The following is a 22201-nucleotide window of genomic DNA, read 5'->3' as shown; positions in this document are numbered from 1 at the left end:
AGTATTTGTTTACCGACGAAAAGGTGAAAGAATGACCCAGAATATTTTTACATTTGCTGAACAAATAACAAGGTATCGGTAACGGTATGGGCATGGATATTGGAGAGGGGGTGTCGTTTCCTGTGCGAAATGGAAATAAAACTTGAGGTCCGCAACTACCTTGCAAGTCTGGAGACTCTAATGCGGCCTTCTGTGAGAACTAGATTTCACGATGATCAGGTCATATTCCAACATGAGTGCTCGCCCATTCTTATCTCATATGTGGTTAAGAGGTGGCTCCATGACCACAGAAATGTTACCTTACTGGAATGGCCAAATGAAGGAGCTGACACAAATTCTATCGAGGATATTTTGTTTGAAACTGTCAGATTAATTAAGGAAAAGGGACATTCACTGTCTACTAACATCATGTTTTCTCATGCAATGCATGACGCTCGAAACGAGTTGTTTCAATGTCCAAGATATAAGGCTAGAGTTGTGGATTCAATGCCCAACAGACCTCGGGTCATTGTGTAGGCGAAAGTGAAGGCGACTCCGAAAAGCGCTTGCAGAGCTGTCTCCTTTCTTTTCCTGAAGGTTTAGTTTGTGGCGACTAAGCTGTGCTGCTTCATAAGATCCACAGTATTTCCGCCATAGGCTACATAGCAAACATGTCAAGCCTTTTGAGAGATGCTGAAGCTCTCTGTAACTGCCACAAGTTGTCCACAAGAAAATGACATTATTTTTACTTTACCGCATTTAAAAACGTTCCGATTGTTGTATTGTTTGTATTTTGACATTCTAATCTATGACTTCATTTTATTAATACGTGTTTTTCATCAGTTAAAGAGGTTAATATGAAGTTTCAAGGCATAAGGAATAAATGAAAGTTTCTAATTTAAGGAATTCACTATCCTGCAGTTTACATTTTGAACAAAATCTGAAGCCGTCATAGTCCACTGAAGAAGAAAGTCGAAAAAGGTGTCGTGCAAAGAACAGGCTAGTCTTTAAAGGCTCATGGCCATGAAAAAATAAATTGGTGAAAACTATTGCTTATGGTGAGACGCCATAATTGATATGCTGCTTTCTTTAATTTTGAATTTTTTGAACTTTTTGTCAGTCCAGGCACTGAAACTGATACCCATTAATACAGATTGAATTTGGAACATCCCAAATGTGTATCACCGGCATTTTATCAATTTTTTTGGTTTTCAGTGTGCTTTTTATAGCATACTACATCTGTGTATACTGTGTCACATTTTCCTCTTGTTTACTCGTTTAAGTCCAGAATCACATTTTCAGCGATGACGTGGCTGTATGGGTGTAACGAAGGCCAACAAAATAAAAATACTGATCCCTATTATTTTCAACTGTCGGAGACAAATATCCACATTTCTTATAAGAAAGCAGAAAAACATCGATCTGGCTACATAATATTTTTTTATTAAAACCACGACGAGTTCATGCCACTTTAGGTGCATCCTCAGGTGATGTAAATTGTGTCCACAACATTATTTGACGCAATTTATCAGTAACGTGAAGGACGGGGTAGGCTTCAAGACAGCGTAAAATAAAATCATGGACACAATTTATATCACCTGAATATACGTCTAAACTGAAGTGAAACGGGTCGCATTTATAATAAAAAGCTTTTTTACACCCACAGTGGTGATTTTTACCTTCTTATAAAAATGATCCCTATTGTTTGTAAAGAGTATAATACTCGTAAATGTACACTACTGGCCATTAAAATTGCTAGACCAAAAAGAAATGTAGATGATAAACGGATATTCATTGGACAAATATATTATACTCATACACTAATTATATATATATATATATATATATATATATATATATATATATATACATCTCATTACGTTATCATGCAATTTGGGTGCATAGATCCTGAGAAATCAGTACCCAGAACAACCACCTCTGGCCGTAATATCGGCCTTGATACGCCTGGACATTGAGTGAAACATAGCTTGGATGGCATGTACAGGTACAGCTGCCCATGCAGCTTCAACACGATACCACAGTTCATCAAGAGTAGTGACTGGCGTATTGTGACGAGCCAGTTGCTCGGCCACCATTGACCAGAAGTTTTCAATTGGTGAGAGATCTGGAGAATGTGCTGCCCAGGGCAGCATTCGAACATTTTCTGTATCCAGAAAGGCCCGTACAGGACCTGCAACATGCGGTCGTGCATTATCCTGCTGAAATGTAGGGTTTCGCAGGGGCCGAATGAAGGGTACAGCCACGGGTCGTAACACATCTGAAATGTAACGTCCACTGTTCAATATGCCGTCAATGCGAACAAGAGGTGACCGAGACGTGTAACCAATGGCACCCCATACCATCACGCCGGTCGATACGCCAGTATGGCGATGACGAACACACGCTTCCAATGTGCGTTCACCGCGATGTCGCCAAACACGGATGCGACCATCATGATGCTGTAAACAGAACCTGGATTCATCCGAAAAAATGTTTTGCCATTCGTGCACCCAGGTTCTTCATTGAGTACCATCGCAGGCGCTCCTGTCTGTGATGCAGCGTCAAGGGTAACCGCAGCCATGGTCTCCTAACTGATAGTCAATGTTGCTGCAAACGTCGTCGAACTGTTCGTGCAGATGGTTGTTGTCTTGTAAACGTCCCCATCTGTTGACTCAGGGATCGAGATGTGGCTGAACGATCCTTTACAGCCATGCGGATAAGATGCCTGTCATCTCGACTGCTAGTGATACGAGGTCGTTGGGATCCAGCACGGCGTTCCGTATTACCCTCCTCAACCCTCCGATTCCATATTCTGCTAATAGTCATTGGATCTCGACCAAGGCGAGCAGCAATATCGCGATACGATAAACCACAATCGTGGTAGGCTACAATCCGACATTGATCAAAGTCGGAAACCTGATGGTACGCATTTTTCCTCCTTACACGAGGCAGCATAACAATGTTTCACCAGGCAACGCCGGTCAACTGCTGTTTGTCTATGAGAAATCGGTTGGAAACTTTCCTCTTGTCAGCACGTTGTAGGTGTCGCCACCGGCACCAACCTTGTGTGAATGCTCTGAAATGCTAACCATTTGCATATCACAGCATCTTCTTCCTGTCGGTTAAATTTCGCTTCTGTAGCACGTCATCTTGGTGGTGTAGCAATTTTAGTGGCCAGTAGTGTAGTTTGCATCTTATTGTAACTAATGTACATACAGCCTCACATTTTGGTTCATTATCAGGTTCCACGCACCTACCTTAATTGTGTAAAGCTACGAGAGCCGTTCAGAAAGTATCCTCCGGTTGATTTAAAAAAATACACCATGTTAAATAAAAATATTTTAATATATACATCTTACAACTACATCTTTGCACTATTTTTCTACATAGTCTCCATAGCGATTGGGGCACTTATCGTATCTCTTCACAAGCTTTGAAATTCCTTCTGCATAAAAATCACCCGCTTGTGCCTGGAGCCAGCCTGTGACCGCATCTTTGAGCTCTTCGTCGTCATCAAACCGCTGTGACCCGAGCCATTTCTTCAAATGCATGAAGAGGTGATAATCACTTGGCGCCAGGTCTGGGCTGTAAGGTGGATGGTTGATAACGTCCCACTTGAAGGACTCAAGAAGGGCCGTTGTTCTGCGAGCAGAGTGAGGACGGAAGTCAGCATACCACGGCGTTTGTTCTGTATAGCCCGTCGTAACTTTTTTATTGTTTCACAGAACACGTCTTGATTAATGGTCGTACCACGTTCCATGAATTCAACCAACAACACCCCTTTGGTATCCCAAAACACCGTTGCCATCAGTTTTCTGGCAGAAAAATCTTGCGAGGCTTTTCTTGGTTTGGTAGGCGAATTTGAATGTGCCCACATCTTTGATTGTTCTTTTATCTCAGGGTTCACGTACTTAAACCAGGTTTCGTCACCGGTCACGATTCTGTTTAACAATGGTTCTCCTTCGTCCTCATAACGTGACAAAGTCTAATGCAGAGGCCATTCTTTGAGTTTTGTGGTGGTCGGTAAGAATTTTGGCCACCCATCGTGCACAGAACTTACGGTAACCCAATCTTGCTGTCACTATCTCGTACAAGAGAGTCTTAGAAATCTGTGGAAAACCAGTAGACAACTCCGACATTGAGAAACGTCGATTTTCACGAACTTTTGCATCAACTGTCTGAACGAGTTCGTCAGTCACCAATGATGGTCTACCACTCCTCTCTTCATCATGAACGTTTTCTCGTCCACTTTTAAATAAACGTATCCATTCACGGACAACTCCTTCACTCATAACTCTTGGTCCGTACACGGCACAAAGCTCACGATGAATAGCTGCTGCAGAATATCCTTTGGCTGTAAAAAACCTTGTGACAGCACGCACTTCACATTTGGCGGGGTTTTCTATTGCAGCACACATTTCAAACTGCCACAAAAACTAAACTAGCGCAGGTACAACGTTCACTCGACCACGGCTTGATGCCGACTGACCTGTCGAGTGCGTGAACGCACAGATGGCGTCGCTACTCCCCCCACAACCCGCACTGTGACCAATCGGACGTTACTTTCTGAACCGCCCTCGTATAAATTAATGAAGCAAAAAAATAATGTGGCGCTGTTGTTAGCACACTGGACTCTCAGTCGGGAGGACAACGGTTCAAATCCACGTCCGGCCATTCACATTTTGATCTTGCAAGATGTTCCTAAACAGCTCCAGCCAAATGCCGAGCTGGTGCCTTTGAAAGATCACGGCCAGTTCTATTCCCCATCTGCGCTCTATCTTTAATGACCTCGATGTGGACGGGACGTTAAACCATAATCTTCCTTCAAATCACTATGTAACTGTCATATCATGAGTAATACATAAAGATGTATTTAAAACATGTGACTGGTCGCAGCTTCCAAGTTTAATGGGCTACACATTCAACAGATTGCAATTTTAGTGCACCATATACAACGTTTTTAAAGCATCACAGACTGTTGTTGATCTTACCAAGTTGTATTCTAAAGTAAACTAAGGTTAGGAACTTGTCGTTTAGCAACGAAAGAAAGCATTATCGTGAAACATGGTAACTAACGAGCAGACAATCCAAAAATATCAAAATATGTAGGCCTATTTCCTGTTTAATTCATTGCAAAAGATGCATTGCCCAATGCTATAAACTAGGAGCAGAGTCCGTTAGTAGACCGATATCAGGAAATTCAGCCCTCGTAAAGCAAGCCGTCTGTATAAGAAGCGCAACCGAGAATATGCGATGCATTCCTGTACTCAGTCGGAGCACGTGTCGCATCGTTGAGTATCTGTGGATTCCGCCAGAAACCATCATTCTATTATTATTATTATTTTAAGTAACAGCGTCTTTCGCCCGAAAGCACCGATAATATTGTAGGACAGAGACCTGTAGTGTTACACTGAGGTAATTCTGTGAATGTAGTGCGTTTAGTGCGTTACAGCAGTCACTTAATAGCGTTCAAAGCAACAGTCGATGTGGGCACTGTGCTACGTGGTTGTAGGAAGGTCTGAAATGAGTATGAGTTTTTTTTTTGTAGTCGCCATATTGAAGAGAGCCTCGACAGTGAAAGTCTGCAACTTAAATTTGACTTTGCGCTGCTCCTTTTATGAGTACCGTCGAAATGAAACCACAGGAGCAGTACGTAGTTCAGATACAAAATTTATAAATTTTAGAATATTTTTTGCTTGTTATTTGGGACTTTGCTTTGTTTTGGACATCAAGAATTCTTGGAAGTTACGACACGTGGCTAGGACAAATGCGAATTTGCTTTCAAATTATGGCTGATTGAAAACTGCAAGTCCCAGTGGATCCAAAGTGAAACCACCTCCTTAAAACAATTGATTGTTTCCTTTTTGCCAGTTTCTTCTTATATGCGTTTCTCAGTATAGTGATGAAGATTAATTTTGTGAAAAATTTTACAGTTATATATTTTTTGCATACTGTTGGGACTCAAAGGGTTTATCCCGGCAATAGCTCTGCATCAGAGTAAACTGCGACACAACAACCCAGCGATCGAGGATAAACAAGATTTCCTTTTTACACGGCAACCTGCTGCAGCTAAATACACGGAATGTTTTTCAGTTTGCCTTAGACGTCTTAGAAATGCGTCTTACTTTACGTGTACCGGTAATATGAAACTGTTAAACGATAACTCAAAGTCAGATAATATCCGAACACATTCCTATGAAATCTTCTCGCACTTTATTTCTAAATAAATAGTGCTCTCATTGTCACTGCAGTCGACGGAAATTCAATATCAAGTTAGAGTAGAATGAACATCTCCACATATCAAGACCTTACTTTTGAGTGTTTTGTGATGTGACTGGTCTATATAGGTATACACGTTCTGTCATACGTTTACTGCAAAATTACTTTTAATTACAGATAAATTTTCACTTAGGAAACAGAACACCGTGATAAACATGTCCATGTTAAAAATTTATATTCGTGAATGTTTCGTAGATTCGGCGTTGGTAGATGGTATCTCTGTTCCGTTTTCTCCTTGCAATGCTGATCTGCTCAGAACATTTGCACGCAAACAGATGTTCCATTGATACTGGGGAGTGAAGTAAGAATACAGCTTCATCTAGCGACTGAAAAGTATATTTTGGTTAATCATCCAACAGATCTCATAGCGATTATGTGAGTCATCACAGTGGACAGTTCAAAGCTTTACAAGTTACATAGAAACTTCGGATGTTTTGGTACTATATTCCCTTCAAAGATGGTAATTCGACACAAAACTTACGTGTCTGTGAATGTCAAATATATGGGCTGCAAATTTTTTCCTCGCGTAGATGAATGCAAATGGTTCAAATGGCTCTGAGCACTATGGGACTTAACATCTATGGTCATAGATGAATGCACATTAAAAGATAAACCTGGTCCTAGATGTGCTCTGACCTACGACCACATTTTACACATCATTGCGTTGATATATGCGCTGCCTATTCCTAAACTTAGTCTGAACATGCTATGTATTAGGAACAGCAACCTTAATTTTGGAATGATATTTTTTTGAGATTGACACAAAATGGTATTTTATGCTTCTGCCTATTTTAAGTTCAGATCATGAAGGAATGAACGGGTGAGAGAACTTTCATCTCCTCTCTTGTAAGAAGCGTTACCGAGTTTCAAGCTTCTGTAAGAAAATACGGCTCACGCAGAAGCGACAGACGCCATCCGGAAACCACTCATTCTTTTTGTAGTGTTGGCAGAAGCGCCAACACTGTGTTGCTAGAGGAGGCCGAAATGCACGCGTTTAATTACACGCTGACTGGCGTGAGGTCTGGAACAGGACAATATCTTGAGAATTGGAAATAAAGTACGTAGATGATGTAATACTTAACTTTAATCCACAAGTGTAGAACATCTCTCTTGATGATACATGCTTCACATAATAAATATCAATTGAATACGGCGCCTTGCTAGGTCGTAGCAAATGACGTAGCTGAAGGCTATGCTAAATATCGTCTCGGCAAATGAGAGCGTAGTTGTCAGTGAACCTACATCTACATCTACATCTACATTGATACTCCGCAAGCCACCCAACGGTGTGTGGCGGAGGGCACTTTACGTGCCACTGTCATTACCTCCCTTTCCTGTTCCAGTCGCGTATGGTTCGCGGGAAGAACGACTGTCTGAAAGCCTCCGTGCGCGCTCTAATCTCTCTAATTTTACATTCGTGATCTCCTCGGGAAGTATAAGTAGGGGGAAGCAATATATTCGATACCTCATCCAGAAACGCACCCTCTCGAAACCTGGCGAGCAAGCTACACCGCGATGCAGAGCGCCTCTCTTGCAGAGTCTGCCACTTGAGTTTATTAAACATCTCCTTTGCTATGAACGTCGGCTGTACAACTGGGGCGAGTGCTAGTAAGTCTCTCTAGACCTGCCGTGTGGTGGCGCTCGGTCTGCTATCACTGACAGTGGCGATACGCGGGTCCGGCGTATACTAATGGACCGCGGCCGATTTAAAGGCTACCACCCAGCAAGTGTGGTGTCTGGCGGTGACACCACACTTTTATCGCTGAAGAGAAACCGTGGTTTTGATTTCTCTGTATTAATTGAGACGTGCCATAGGATAATGCTGTCCTTCTACATCAGCATTCGTAAAAGAACAAGATTCGTCTTCTAAATCGAAGGAATCAGCGTGCTAAGCATTTAATACTCTACTTTTAATTTTTAGTTTTTGTTCTTGTTTTCACACAGTGTGATTGCCATTACGGAAAATCAAGTCGACATTTAGAATCTTAGACACGACATTTTACTTCACACAAGTTACCCAACAACTTTGGTTTCCTGTTGGAGCCGGCCGGAGTGGCCGTGCGGTTCTGGGCTCTACAGTCTGGAACCGAGCGACCGCTACGGTCGTAGGTTCGAATCCTGCCTCGGGCATGGATGTGTGTGATGTCCTTAGGTTGGTTAGGTTTAATTAGTTCTAAGTTCTAGGCGACTCATGACCTCAGAAGTTAAGTCGCATAGTGCTCAGAGCCATTTGAACCATTTTTTTTTCCTGTTGGAAACATCAAATTAATGCCTGGTTCTAGGAAAACATGTCCGGTTTCGACATAAGACGATAATTGAGAAGTCTGCTTTCTGCTGATTGTATTGGTTGGAGTGGATGGTGTGGCGACCTGGTTTTCGCTTAGTATGCGGAAGGTCTCGTGGTCGATGTTCACCAGCGACAAAAATTTTCAGTCACACCAAAAGACCTACTTCACATCTGGCAATACCAAGCGAAAAACGCCGAGGACGATGTTACTCGTAATTCTCGTCAGACATGACGTCATCCCACTACCAAGCTGGGTGACAACGGATTAGATTAGAGCACGGCAGTGGTGGATGACGCGACCATTAAAAATTGTTTACGTTGCTTACTTTCAAAATGTAGCTTTTGGTAATTACTGAAAAATTGTATGTAAAATATCATTAAGTGCTTACATACGATGGTTCCGAGAAATTCGACTGGTGAAACACAGTTCTCTGTTACACATGTTTCTTTTCTTGCCATCCGTATTGTTTCCAATTGAAGAAACACGTCTGTGAATGAAAACAATAATTTCGTCATAATGTTTACGATACTCATTGTTATTAAAATTTCATGAGCGTTAGTTTTCGCGACAAGAAAAGGAGGTGAGAAGTGTGTAGAAATGCAAGAAACACGATAAAAAGACAGTACTGGAGCCGTCGTTTGCTGACCAATGGTATTTCAGCTTGTGAGATTTGCTTATCTGTAAGCAATGCTCGGTTCTCTGAGTTTTCAATTCAGATATTCGTATGTGTTAACATTAGGCCCCAATAAGTTATCTTATGGTTACCATTAATTAACAACAACAACAACAAGGACCTTGCACACATATGGACACTCACAGTCGATTGTCAATATTTTTGTTTTGGGTACTAAACAAGAAATGGGCTTAGGTATGCAGCTCTTATTCAGGAAATTACAAAATTCGTTTCTCCATTACGTGTGCACTTAAGATACGCTAATAATAAAATTAATAACTGCTGCACCCTGCACCTCGTTGGTTTATTTTTTTCTGGGTACCGTTAGAACTCTTTGTTTCGAGATCGATTCACGACGCCCGGTAGCTCATTATATAAGGGGGCGATCCAAAAGTTTCCGTTTGAGGGCATTGCTATAGCCTATAGGCAACACAGCGCGACTCCGATGCGGTTTATAAGCACCGACATGTGGGCAAGGGGTTAGTGTGCCCTCCCAACGGAAACATTTTGATTGCCCCTTACATTAATAAGGTACAATACTGGCCATTGAAATTGCTACACCAAGAAGAAATGCAGATGATAAACGGGTATTCATTGGACAAATATATTATACTAGAACTGACATGTGATTACATTTTCACGCATTTTGGGTGCATAGATCCTGAGAAATCAGTACCCAGAACAACCACCTCTGGCCATAATAACGGCCTTGATACGCCTGGACATTGAGTCAAACAGAGCGTGGATGGCGTGTACAGGTACAGCTGCCCATGCAACTTCAACACGATACCACAGTTCATCAAGAGTAGTGACTGGCGTATTGTGACGCGACAGTTGCTCAGCCACCATTGACCAGACGTTTTCAATTGGTGAGAGATCTAGAGAATGTGCTGGCCACGGCAGCAGTCGAACATTTTCTGTATCCAGAAAGGCCCGTACAGGACCTGCAACATACGGTCGTGCATTATCCTGCTGAAATGTAGGGTTTCGCAGGGATTGAGTGAAGGGTAGAGCCACGGGTCGTAACCATCTGAAATGTAACGTCCACTGTTCAAAGTGCCGTCAATACGAACAATAGGTGATCTAGACGTGTAACCAATGGCACCCCATACCATCACACCGGGTGATACGCCACTATGGGGATGATAAATACACGCTTGCAAGGTGCGTTCACCGCGATGTCGCCAAACACGCATGCGACCATCATGATGCTGTAAACAGAAACTGGATTCATCCGAAAAAATGACGTTTTGCCATTCGTCGTTGAGTACACCATCGTATATGCTCCTGTCTGTGATGGAGCGTCAAGGGTAACCGCAGCCATGGTCTCCTAACTGATAGTCAATGTTGCTGCAAACGTCGTCGAACTGTTCGTGCAGATGGTTGCTGTCTTGTAAACGTCCCCATCTGTTGACTCAGGGATCGAGACGTGGCTGCACGATCCTTTACAGCCATGCGGATAAGATGCCTGTCATCTCGACTGCTAGTGATACGCGGTCGTTGGGATCCAGCACATCGTTCCGTATTACCCTCCTGAACCCACCGATTCCATATTCTGCTAACAGCCATTAGATTTCGCGATAAACCGCAATCGCGATAGCCTACAATCCGACCTTTATCAAAGTCCGAAACGTGATGGTACGAGGCATCACAACAACGTTTTACCAGGCAATGCCTGTCACCTGCTGTTTGTGTATGAGAAATCAGTTGGAAACTTTCCTCATGTCAGCACGTTGTAGGTGTCGCCACCGGCGCCAACCCTGTGTGAATGCTTTGAAAAGCTAATCATTTGCGTATCACAGCATCTTCTTCCTGTCGGTTAAATTTCGCGTCTGTAGCACATCATCTTCCAGGTATAGCAATTTTTTTGTCCAGTAGTGTATCTATTGAGTGTACTGTCATTAGTCATGACACAGCCATCTTACTCGTATAGTTACTAAATTTACATTAATATTTTAGTTGCAACGTCAACCACAAGTGTTACAACCACTGGAGACGACAATTATAATGAAACCTGCACTGACGAGAAAACCACCAACGATCCACCACGCCAGACGGTTCTCGCCATTCTAGTTCCTGACGGATCGGATGGGCAGAAACCGACAGACGGCCGATCCGAACGATACGCTATGGCTCCTAGACATTCGTAACAAAGGATGTAGAACAGGATCCCTTTTGTCGATTCTGTCAACGAATAAATGTTGTTGCGTGGATCCAGTAAACGTGCCGGTTGTAGCACTCACCAACCAACCGTCGACTCGATCTCATATGAGCAAGGTTACTTTAAGTCTAGCAACTGTCGACAATTTGTTGTCCGTGTTCTACTCCACGGAAATCCATGTTGTGTTAGTAACTTTACCATTCTAGTGTGTAAGAAATGGCTGAATAATGTTCGCAAATTTCAGTTTCAATTCTGATTGCCGTCTTCATTCACTGAAACTATGGTAAAAGGTATAGGAGGATTTAATGTATCATTCGTAAATAGCTTAGAACACTGTGGGAAAGGAAATGGACAGCAGTTTGAAAACCTGTATCCGATATCCACTTCATGTCACAGAAAAAAGCGTGCGAGCTGTTTCTACTGGCTGTGTTGCTCGTAGTTAATAGTTTTCACCTCAGCTTTCGTTCCTTGTAACATAGGCTAGGTAGACACGAGATTGACAATATGTTGGTAGCATTGTGTTTCATAGCCTTTTATGCTCCAGCGCAGACACTAAAGTTTTGGAGTTCAGCATAACGAATAGTCGAGGGGTCTCGCTAATTCTGTCACCGACTGACTACTACAGCTGCGGCTGCCCCAGCCACAAATTCGTTTGTGAATTAGACAAAGAATCGCAGCCAAGTGACAATATTGCCACATACGTTCTGTTCCTCGCATTCGATTTATTAGACAACTTCGGAATTTCGGACGATCAACCATCTATCGCTGTAACGTGACATTAGCTCACACACATGCGATCTGCGGGCAAATCGCGCGTTCCGGAGATGGGCAGCTACGATTCGTCGCTCGTGTGTGCGGCCTCTATTGAGTGGGGCTTCAACTCCCCCGACCGGAGCTAGAGTGATATTAAAGCGCCGACTACACATTACATTTCCTAAGATTGATTGTCCAGTGAAAAGGGTTACGTATCAGTATACAGATGGCAGTTATAAGAGTCGAGGGACATGAAAGGGAAGCAGTGGTTGGGAAGGGAGTGAGACAGGGTTGTAGCTCTCCCCGATGTTATTCAATCTGTATATTGCGCAAGCAGTAAAGGAAACAAAAGAAAAATTCGGAGTAGGTATTAAAATCCATGGAGAAGAAATAAAAACTTTAAGGTTCGCCGATGACATTGTAATTCTGTCAGAGACAGCAAAGGACTTGGAAGAGCAGTTGAACGGAATGGACAGTGTCTTGAAAGGAGGATATAAGATGAACATCAACAAAACCAAAACGAGGATAATGGAATGTAGTCGAATTAAGTCGGGTGATGCTGAGGATATTAGATTGGGAAATGAGACACTTAAAGTAGTAAAGGAGTTTTGCTATTTGGGGAGCAAAATAACTGATTATGGTCGAAGTAGAGAGGATATAAAATGTAGACTGGCAATGGCAAGAAAAGCGTTTCTGAAGAAGAAAAATTTGTTAACATCGAGTATTGATTTAAGTGTCAGGAAGTCGTTTCTGAAAGTATTTGTGTGCAGTGTAGCCATGTATGGAAGTGAAACATGGACGATAAATAGTTTGGACAAGAAGAGAATAGAAGCTTTCGAAATGTGGTGCTACAGAAGAATGCTGAAGATTAGATGGGTAGACCACATAACTATTGAGGAGGTATTGAATAGAATTGGGGAGAAGAGGAGTTTGTGGCACAACTTGACTAAAAGAAGGGATCGGTTGGTAGGACATGTTCTGAGGAATCAAGGGATCACCAATTTAGTATTGGAGGGCAGCGTGGAGGGTAAAAATCGTAGAGACCAAGAGATGAATACACTAAGCAGTTTCAGAAGGATGTAGGCTGCAGTACGTACTGGGAGATGAAGCAGCTTGCACAGGATAGAGCAGCATGGAGAGCTGCATCAAACCAGTCTCAGGACTGAAGACCACAACAACAACAACATCAACAACAATAACAGTATACAAACACTTACAGTTAGTAGATAGATGGTGGAGGACGAAAAACCGACCCCGAGGATAGGCTGCTTATTGTCGCGCACGAGTTGTCATCTGTTGTTTCGAAGCTGTCACGGGTAGATCTGTAAGTACGAAAGTCTTCGCGACTCGGTTAAGACGTGTGAAAGAAATATCTCAGTGTGATGTACCCTCCGTGAACGTACGTATGTTGTCTTTTAACAGGATGGGGCGACCTGTCACACTTCACGAGATACTATCTCACGATTTCTTGGAAGATTCACATAGGAAAGGACTGTCATCAGACGACTGCAGTTGCAGCGTACGTCGTAACTAACCACTAGTGACTGTTATCTGTGGAGCAGTCTAAAGGGAAAAGTGTTCTCAAACAACCGAGTAACGTTAAAAAACCTGAAGTACAATATTCGTAGTGAAATTTTGGTAATCGATGCGGCAGAATTGTCCAGAATGTATGTTGACATGTACTGAAGCACAAGGAGGTCATTTTGAGCACTCATTGTAATGTAATGTAAAAGACAAGATGAATTCAGAAAATATAAACCTTTGTACATGAGTACCTACTTGTTGTATGCTAGTGGCCCGCATCTCGTGGTCGTGCGGTAGCGTTCTCGCTTCCCACGCCCGGGTTCCCGGGTTCGATTCCCGGCGGGGTCAGGGATTTTCTCTGCCTCGTGATGGCTGGGTGTTGTGTGCTGTCCTTAGGTTAGTTAGGTTTAAGTAGTTCTAAGTTCTTGGGGACTTATGACCACAGCAGTTGAGTCCCATAGTGCTCAGAGCCATATGCTAGTGGCTTGCAACAATTCGTGCGTAATTGGGGAGAAGTGTGTAGTCGGGGCCACTTTAACGTGCGCCTTCCTGTATTGGCATCTGAAGCATCACGTTTGCTCTCTCTCACGTATCTGGAATGCAGCATCCACGTGCTATAACGCGCAGGTTCTTTCGAGGACGGCCTCGACAAAAGGAAGACCCTCGGGCAGGTTGACCCCGCCGCCGTCCCTTCCCAAGGTCGCTTCCTCGCCCCGCAGATGCCCTTTAAGTGGAGCCTCTGAATGCGTGGACCGAGTGCTCCCCTTTAACGGCGCGGGTTGCAGGGCGCATGTGCGGCTTTGGCGGCCATCTGTGCGCACGCTCTGACGCATTCGAATAGACAAGACAGGCAGTTTGGTTGCTGCAGCAGGGGAGGCGTGGTGTGTTGTGCCGTGTTGTGTTGCTACGAGTGTGCAAGTACTGTATATGCTACCGTAGTTGATAAGCGGGCAGAATCAGCTGCTTCGTGACGGAGCAGTGGCTGTGAACTTCGCACCGACTGGACTGGTAGTGGTGAGTAAACGCCTTGTCTGACTCAAGAGAGCTGCTCACTACTCACGTGCTTTTATCGCTGACGCAACATTATAGTAGACACGTTCGCTCCCGGTGAAACTGAGTTCGACAATGACTCGTTTTGTAGTGAAGAGTATACATAATGCTCAGGATGTGTTGGGTAACTATTGAGCTTTGTATATAATTAATATGTAGCCGCTTACTCAGGAAAAACAGTTCGTGGAACAATATGCAGTCGTTTAATACCACTCCGGTTTAAAATCGGCATTTGAACACTGAAGATTTGAAGCCTCTACGAGAAAAGTAATGAATGTGAAAAAAAGAAATCTTAGTAGTTGCGACATACTCATTTGGAGCGTAGCCCGAGGTCAGAGTTAGGTTGAAAGGTGACTGGTTGTGAGTTGACGAAGCTAACGTATGTTAGTAGATCCAGTATTTCCACGTCAAATGTGTATAAACAGTGGTGCGCGATTGCGTTCGGTCAACAGCAATACGTTACATTGCCAACTGCCTAAAAATATTAAAACAAGTGTTGTCGTTACAAAAGACTGAATTTTACAGTAATGTGAGCAGTCTCGCATCTACTTTTACTGCAGCTGGTAACTACAAAACCACACGATATGATCAAAAGAAAAGTAAATACTGTTTAAAGACTGCAGTGAGCTATTCGATTATTTCACAGTACAATGATCGCATTTATCTTAGTTCATAATTTTTATTCGATTTTCTTCATCATAAAGCTTTTTGAATAAAATTACAAGTTCCGGCTATGCAATACCCATCTACAGAATCTATAACAGAAAATAAAGAAAATAAATTACTAGAACCTACATTAAGAGATTAGAACAGATGACAGTAGGTATAACAAAACCGCGATATATCTCACATTCTGCGGCAGTGCAACAAGTCGTGGGATGTCAAATAACAAAACTACCATACTAGCGTTGCTGCCTCTGGATCACTGAGGATTTGTCATTTAGATTTTTGTTTATCATTTTCAGAAACTGTTTTTGAAGAACACCAATGTGAAGAAGTAGCACACTATTTGCGTTAAATTATTATTTTCTTCATGCAACTGGTGTGCTATTTCTTCACATCGGGAATTTTGCTATTCCATTCACAGCGTTGCAGGGTCTTTCCCATCTCCTCCGAAAATCGTCGTGAAAAGCCGCGAACTTCATCAAATCCCGGCTCCTAAATACGCGGCTTTTCAACGTTCCGTGTCGCACTACACTTCTGCTACAAACAAGTACAAATAGTTATCGCAAGTTAGTGTTACTGCGAATTTTTTACTTACAAATGAGATACTTGACGTTTTTGCTATTGAGGGGCACGATTATGTGGCTTTATTTGCAGATAATATATTTCCGATATTTTTGTACACTTAAATGAACTAAACAGCAAAGGCAAGGTAGAAACGAAGATATCCTGACTGGAATGTCTAATATTCAAGTATTTATAAATAAGGTAAATTTGTGGATTCAGGCAATTGACCATGGGAGATGTTGCCAACTGCATGGCTCCATGCTAGCGATAATGTGTTGATGGACGTAATTAAAGAACATTTAGCACTCGTGTAGCATAATTTCAAAAAAAATATTCTGGAGAGGGTGATGAAGACTTTGACCGGGTTTACGAATCACTCGTGGATTCGAAAGATCTTCCGAATAATTTCGTTTTAGGCTTACAAGTGAAACTGGCAGATTTGAAGACAGGCAGAACATTGGAATCATAATTTTTCATGGTGACTTTGGGTACATTTTGGTTGTCAATAAGCAGTGAATGCCCGACTATCACCCAGATGGTAGCTTATGTGTTATTAACATTTTCAATTACGTTATTTGCGCGAACTGGGCTTCTCGCCGCTGACTGAAATTAAAATATCGAAGTGAGAGGGACTCGGCATTCTTAGATATTGTCTTGCAGGATAAAATATGAATGTAATATCAAAATTTTGGTGGTTAACTTCGTCTTAGTCGGAAACAAGCAGCTGACAGTGTGTAAAGTCTTTGTTATTGTTTCATGCCCGATCGCAAGTCTGATTGTCCGGAGAACTGAGATAGCGTCTTTTTCAACAGAATCATACAATGAATATCTTTCGTATCTTGCAACTTTACGCAACGTCCGCGCCTGCCGTTCAGAAACAAGCGTCATCTTCCATCTCGAAATGTAAACTGTTGTTGATCGCATTGTTTTGTGATCTCTTCCGCTAAGCGCCCCTCAACAAAATTAGCTGAGGATTGGGAAGTTGTAGCAGTACCGCAATGTCAGAGCGAGCGTGAGAGAGCTCAACAACAGGTTACATTCTAGTATTGGCAAAAGTAGAACAGCTGTCGCTCCATGAGCATCCAGCAAAAAATTTATCATTGAACTGGGCACAGTCACGGTGCATTATATCCACGTATAACATAAATAAACCAATCTCATAATTTCGGAACTTCTTGTTTCGTAAAAATTGCTGGTTTTTAACACAGGATTCGTTTATTTTGGCATCTTGTAAAATCATTGCACGGTGGCCGATATAGAATAATTTTTTTGTGTTTCTTCAGTGGTCTTGAAATCCAACATGTGCGAGAAAAGCAGTGAAGTGTCTTACACTGCCGCGTTATAGCACATTTACCCACATTATTAACTATTTCTATGAACAATTTCTTCCTTACATTCGATTATCGCTCCTTTTGTCATCCTGACTCTCTTATAATGTAACTTTACTGACCATGGACATAGCTTAAAATAATAATTTCAAAACACATCCAGTGGGTAACCTTACAACTATTTTCCGAATCGTTAATATTTTTTTAAATTTGTTAATGACTTTTGGACATAGTCTATGTAGCCTACCTCAAAATGATTTTTTTTTTAACATTTCGCCTAAATGTATAACAGACTGGAACCTCAAAATCCGCGCGGGATTAGCCGAGCGGTCTGAGCGCTGCAGTCCTGGGCTGTGCGGCTGGTCCCGGCGGAGGTTCGAGTCCTCCCTCGGGCATGGGTGTGTGTGTTTGTCCTTAGGATAATTTAGGTTAAGTAGTGTGTAAGCTTAGGGACTGATGACCTTCGCAGTTAAGTCCCATAAGATTTCACATACATTTGAACATTTTTGAATCTTCAAAAGGAAACGTGCGACGAAAGTGCGTTTATAACAACATATCAGTTTAACCTGAAATTGAGTCTGTGAGCTAAGAAAATTAAAATACCATCATTAATATAAAAGGTTTGTTCACATCACAAATAATTATCCTATGTTATTATTTGCACTTTCGCTATAAAATCTCACAGGAGTTTGCACACTTTTTTTCGTCTTCTCTGATTAAGTGTTCAAATGTTCGTTCATAGTGAATTGCCGAGAAGATAGGATAATGTTGAAGTGGTAGAGGTGTTGCCGCAATCTCCCGTGATTGAACTGGAGGCGTGCCATTGTCACTACAAAGTTTCTGCTGTATTTACAATTTTGGTAGGAAGGGCGTTTGGGAGGTTGGGTACCACTGCGGCATAGTGTCTCCCTTTAATTTTGTAAGACTAGTGCAGGTTTTCGTTCCATCGTGCCTTTATTCAAGTCTCTGTGGTATGTAAGAGACTGTCAGGAAATTAAAAAGAAACCTGTTATCTCTTATCTCCCTTAATGATTTGTTACGTGAAAGACCCAAGTTGCACTGCGCTTCAGAGTTCATATTAAATTTTTGATACCAGATGACGGTTCAGAGATCGAAGGAAGATAAGTTCATACTATTTCCAGTAGGAGAGAGCCACGTAAAGGCCCGCTGTGTCCAAACCAGATTCGGTTGAGAAAAGCTTTACTTGATTTACTGTATTATAAACATTGGAAACGTGAGAAATGGGGGATGGGAGCCACCTGAAAAAATTACATTATGGATTAGATTTAGCTTCACAAGGCAGATCTATTGCGGCTGACACTTCATGCTGTTGGGATGTTCTGTGACTTATTTTCCTTACTATAGGTTCTCTGGAGCTGGTCAGAAGTTCTCGCGAATTAGTGCTTCTAATTACACATGAAAATCCCGATATGTGGATCTTCAACAGAGTTAGTGTATATAACTTAATGTCACTTAAATAGTTATTCGCTTCCAGCCAGGACGGCTGCTGGCACTCGTAAGACCTGTACTTCACGTGCTGTGACGTACGCACCACGGCCTGTCTTTCTCGTGGCCTCAAATGGTTCGAATGGCTCTGAGCACTATGGGACTTAACATCTGAGGTCATCAGTCCCCTAGAACTTAGAACTACTTAAACCTAACTAACCTAAGGACATAACACACATCCATGCCCGAGGCAGGATTCGAACCTGCGACCGTAGCAGTCTCGCGGTTCCGGACTGAAGCGCCTAGAACCGCACGGCCACCGCGGCCGGCTCTAATGCTATCGTTCGGTAAATGTCTTGTAAGTGTACTTGTATAAAACTCCCATTTCTGTATTATTCATAACTGGTAGACACTTAGTATTTATGTGAATACAGAGTCTAGTCAAATCTACAAAGGACTTAGTAGCATCAGTCCACTTTTCAGTATGATGATGCGTCCCTCTAGCCTCGATGCAAGCATCGATTCGGTTAGGAAGATTTTGTATCCTCTCCTCAGGCAAGCTGGCCCACAAATGTTGTTACCTGGTCCTTGACATCGCGAACATTGGCACTGGGAAGGACTATACGTCCTATACATGTTCCCTCGGAGCAGGTCCTGTGAACCCAGCTGCACACGAAAGTGCCTCAACACGCACGGCGTTCATGGACAATGACATATATGGAAGTGCATTATCTAGTTGAAAACCGGCACAATAATACTGTCGCATGTGAGGTAACACATGAAGTCGCAGGCTGTCAGTGATATACCGTTAAGTCATTGGGGTTCGCTCGGTCACTAGCAGCCGTCACCTGAAGTCATACACAGTGGCTTCCCACACCATAAAGCCAGGAGCAATATGACTAAGCCTCTCTAGAACAATGGAACTGTTCCCCAGGTCGCCGTCATAGTCACAGACGATTCGTCACTGAGCACAATGCCATCCTATGCATTTGCAGTCCATGCTTCCCTCTCATGGGACCACTCCAAACACACACGTCTGGGGTATGGTGTTAACTAGCCTGGCATCGGACGGTAGTTCCCTAGCCAGGCTGCAGCTACTCTGCGACCCATGGTGCGGGATGACACGGAATGCTGGAGGGAGTCCATTACTTCTGCTCGGATGGTAGACGCAGGTGTCAAGAAGTTACGATGTGCTTGGTGCACAATACTGCGATCCTTCGATGGGGTTATCAGATGTAGCCGACCGTAACCGTAACGACTTGTATTGTATTGTATGGAACTGGGGACCTAGAAACGACGGAGAGGCTTCGTCCCCGCCGTAGCCCGCAGCGGTACACAACCCCACAACAGGCTACAGCAATCCACTCACCCCACCACCGCCCTAAACCGAACCCTGGGTTACTGTGCGTTTCGGCCCCAGGTTTCTCTTTCCTTAGTCTATCTTCTAAGACAGGTCGTAGGGTCGTTATTGCCTCAGGTGTTCCAACATCTCTATGGAATCCATACTGATCTTCCCCAAGATCGCGTTCTACCAGCTTTTTACGTCGGCCTGTAATGAATTCGTGTCAGTATATTGCAGACTTATTAAACTGATACTTCGATAATTTTCGCACCTGCTTTCTTTTGGATTGGAATTATTATATTCTTCTTGAAGTCTGAGGGAATTTCGCATGTCTCAAATATATTGATCACCAGATGGAACAGTTTTGTCATGGCTGGCTCTCCCAAGGCTGTGGAATGTTGTCTACTCCCGGGGCCTTGTTTCGACTTAGGTCCTTCAGTTCTGTCAAATTCTTAACGTAGTATCTTATCTCCGATTTCATATTCGCCTACGTCCTCTTCCATGTCCATAATATTGCCCTCGAGTACATCGCCCTTGTACAGACCCTATATATACTCCTTCCACCTTTCTGCCTTCCCATCTTAGCTCTTGACATTCACACAGATGGTTCTCTTTTCACCAAAGGTCTCTTTAATTTTTCTGTAGGCAGTATCCATCGTGACCCCTAGTGATATACGCCTCTATATCTTTACATTTGTCCTCTAGCCATCCCTGCTTAGCCATTTTGCACTTCCAGTCGATCTAATTTTTTAGACGTAAACATTCCTCTTTTCCTGCTTCATTTACTGCATTTTTATATTGTCTCCGTATGAGCCCTAATTTCTAGCATCATATCTTCGTGGCCCGTATGCGCGATGTATGCTGGCGTGAGCAGAATCGTTCGGCAGTCAGCGTCAAATGCCGGTATCCTAAAGCTTCTTAATAGTGTTTCCCGAAAAGAACGCCGCCTTTCCTCCAGGGATTCCCGTTTGAGTTCCCGAAGAGTCTCCGTATCACTTAAATTTTATTCGAACCTACAAGTAACAGATCTAGTAGCCCTCCTCTGAATTGCTTCGATATTTTCCTTCAATCCGACCTAGTACGCATCCCAAACAATCGAGCAGTACTCAAGAACAGGTCGCACCAGCGCCCTACAGGCGATCTCTTTAACAGGTGAACCACTCTTCCCCAAAATTCTCCCAATAAACCTAAGTCGAACATTTGCCTTCCATGTCACAGTTTTCACATGCTCTTTCCAGTTCTTATCGCTTCGCAACGTTACGCCCAGATATATAAACGACTTGACTGTGTCAGGCAGGACACTGGTAATACTGTATCCGAACATTACCGGTTTGTTCTTCCTACTCATCCGCATTAACTTATCTTTTCTTACATTTAGGGATAGCTACCATTCATTACTTTCTCATGTGGCAGTGACTTTTGACCTTCAATCTTCCGTTCGTGCTGTTTTTCGCTATTTTAGTCATGCAATGAGAGTTAGTGTTTTCTGGGATTTTCATTAGGAAAATTAAGTACATTTTCAAATTAGAGCCCTTTTCCAGGTTTTCTGAAGCCTTTTTCGAAGCTCAAAAAACTGCTTTGTGGGCAGCACGTGAACCGTTTGTATTTAAATGAGAGACGTGATTAATTGCGGGAAACAATGACACCAGCACCTTCCTCTCCTTCCATTTTCTGTTTCATTATGCATGCGTCCCATCGAAATTCAATGAACCTACGCAGCTGCATGGGTCGGTATAAGACAACGACTTAATTCGGCATCTCATTTTCCTAGTTTCTATCGTTCAAGTAGAACTGACTCCAAATACTGAGATTGTCGTACGATTTGTTTACCGAGTTAATGGAAGGCTCTTCCATTAGAAAACTTCTGTCATCCTTTCGAATATGGAGGGTGCATTTTACAAGATATAAGAACAATAGACTTCAACCACTATAAATACCAACATTGAGGACGCTGACCCATGTATTTTAGTAGAAGATACTTGTTGGTCTATATTCGGAAACCCCTCAAAAAAGAAAAAAATATCTGTGCTCAATAAGACATCGGGATGGCTTCTTTTCAACGAGTCAGACCACGCTGTTCCGGTCTTCTTGCGTTTTCCTGCCAGGCTGTGTGTCCACTCGTGAATTTTCTGCCTAAAAGTTTTCCTG

The 22201-nt window shown here is 42.8% G+C and overlaps 1 protein-coding gene across 2 annotated transcripts in view; it reads left to right on the top strand.

Annotated features, from left to right (window-relative positions):
• Nucleotides 1-14525: 14525 nt before the first annotated feature.
• Nucleotides 14526-22201, top strand: part of LOC124802407 (ATP-binding cassette sub-family G member 1-like) — a 794031-nt gene continuing 786355 nt past the window's right edge. For both annotated transcript variants that reach the window (XM_047263167.1, XM_047263166.1), the window contains exon 1: nt 14526-14671. The gene's annotated coding sequence lies outside the window, so the exon portion shown is untranslated. The remainder of the gene's footprint in view (nt 14672-22201) is intronic.

Source organism: Schistocerca piceifrons, chromosome 6 (genome assembly GCF_021461385.2).
Source record: "Schistocerca piceifrons isolate TAMUIC-IGC-003096 chromosome 6, iqSchPice1.1, whole genome shotgun sequence".
NCBI lineage: Eukaryota > Metazoa > Arthropoda > Insecta > Orthoptera > Acrididae > Schistocerca > Schistocerca piceifrons.
The sequence above is the reverse complement of the archived record's forward strand: the minus strand, read 5'-3'. Positions and strand labels throughout refer to the sequence as shown.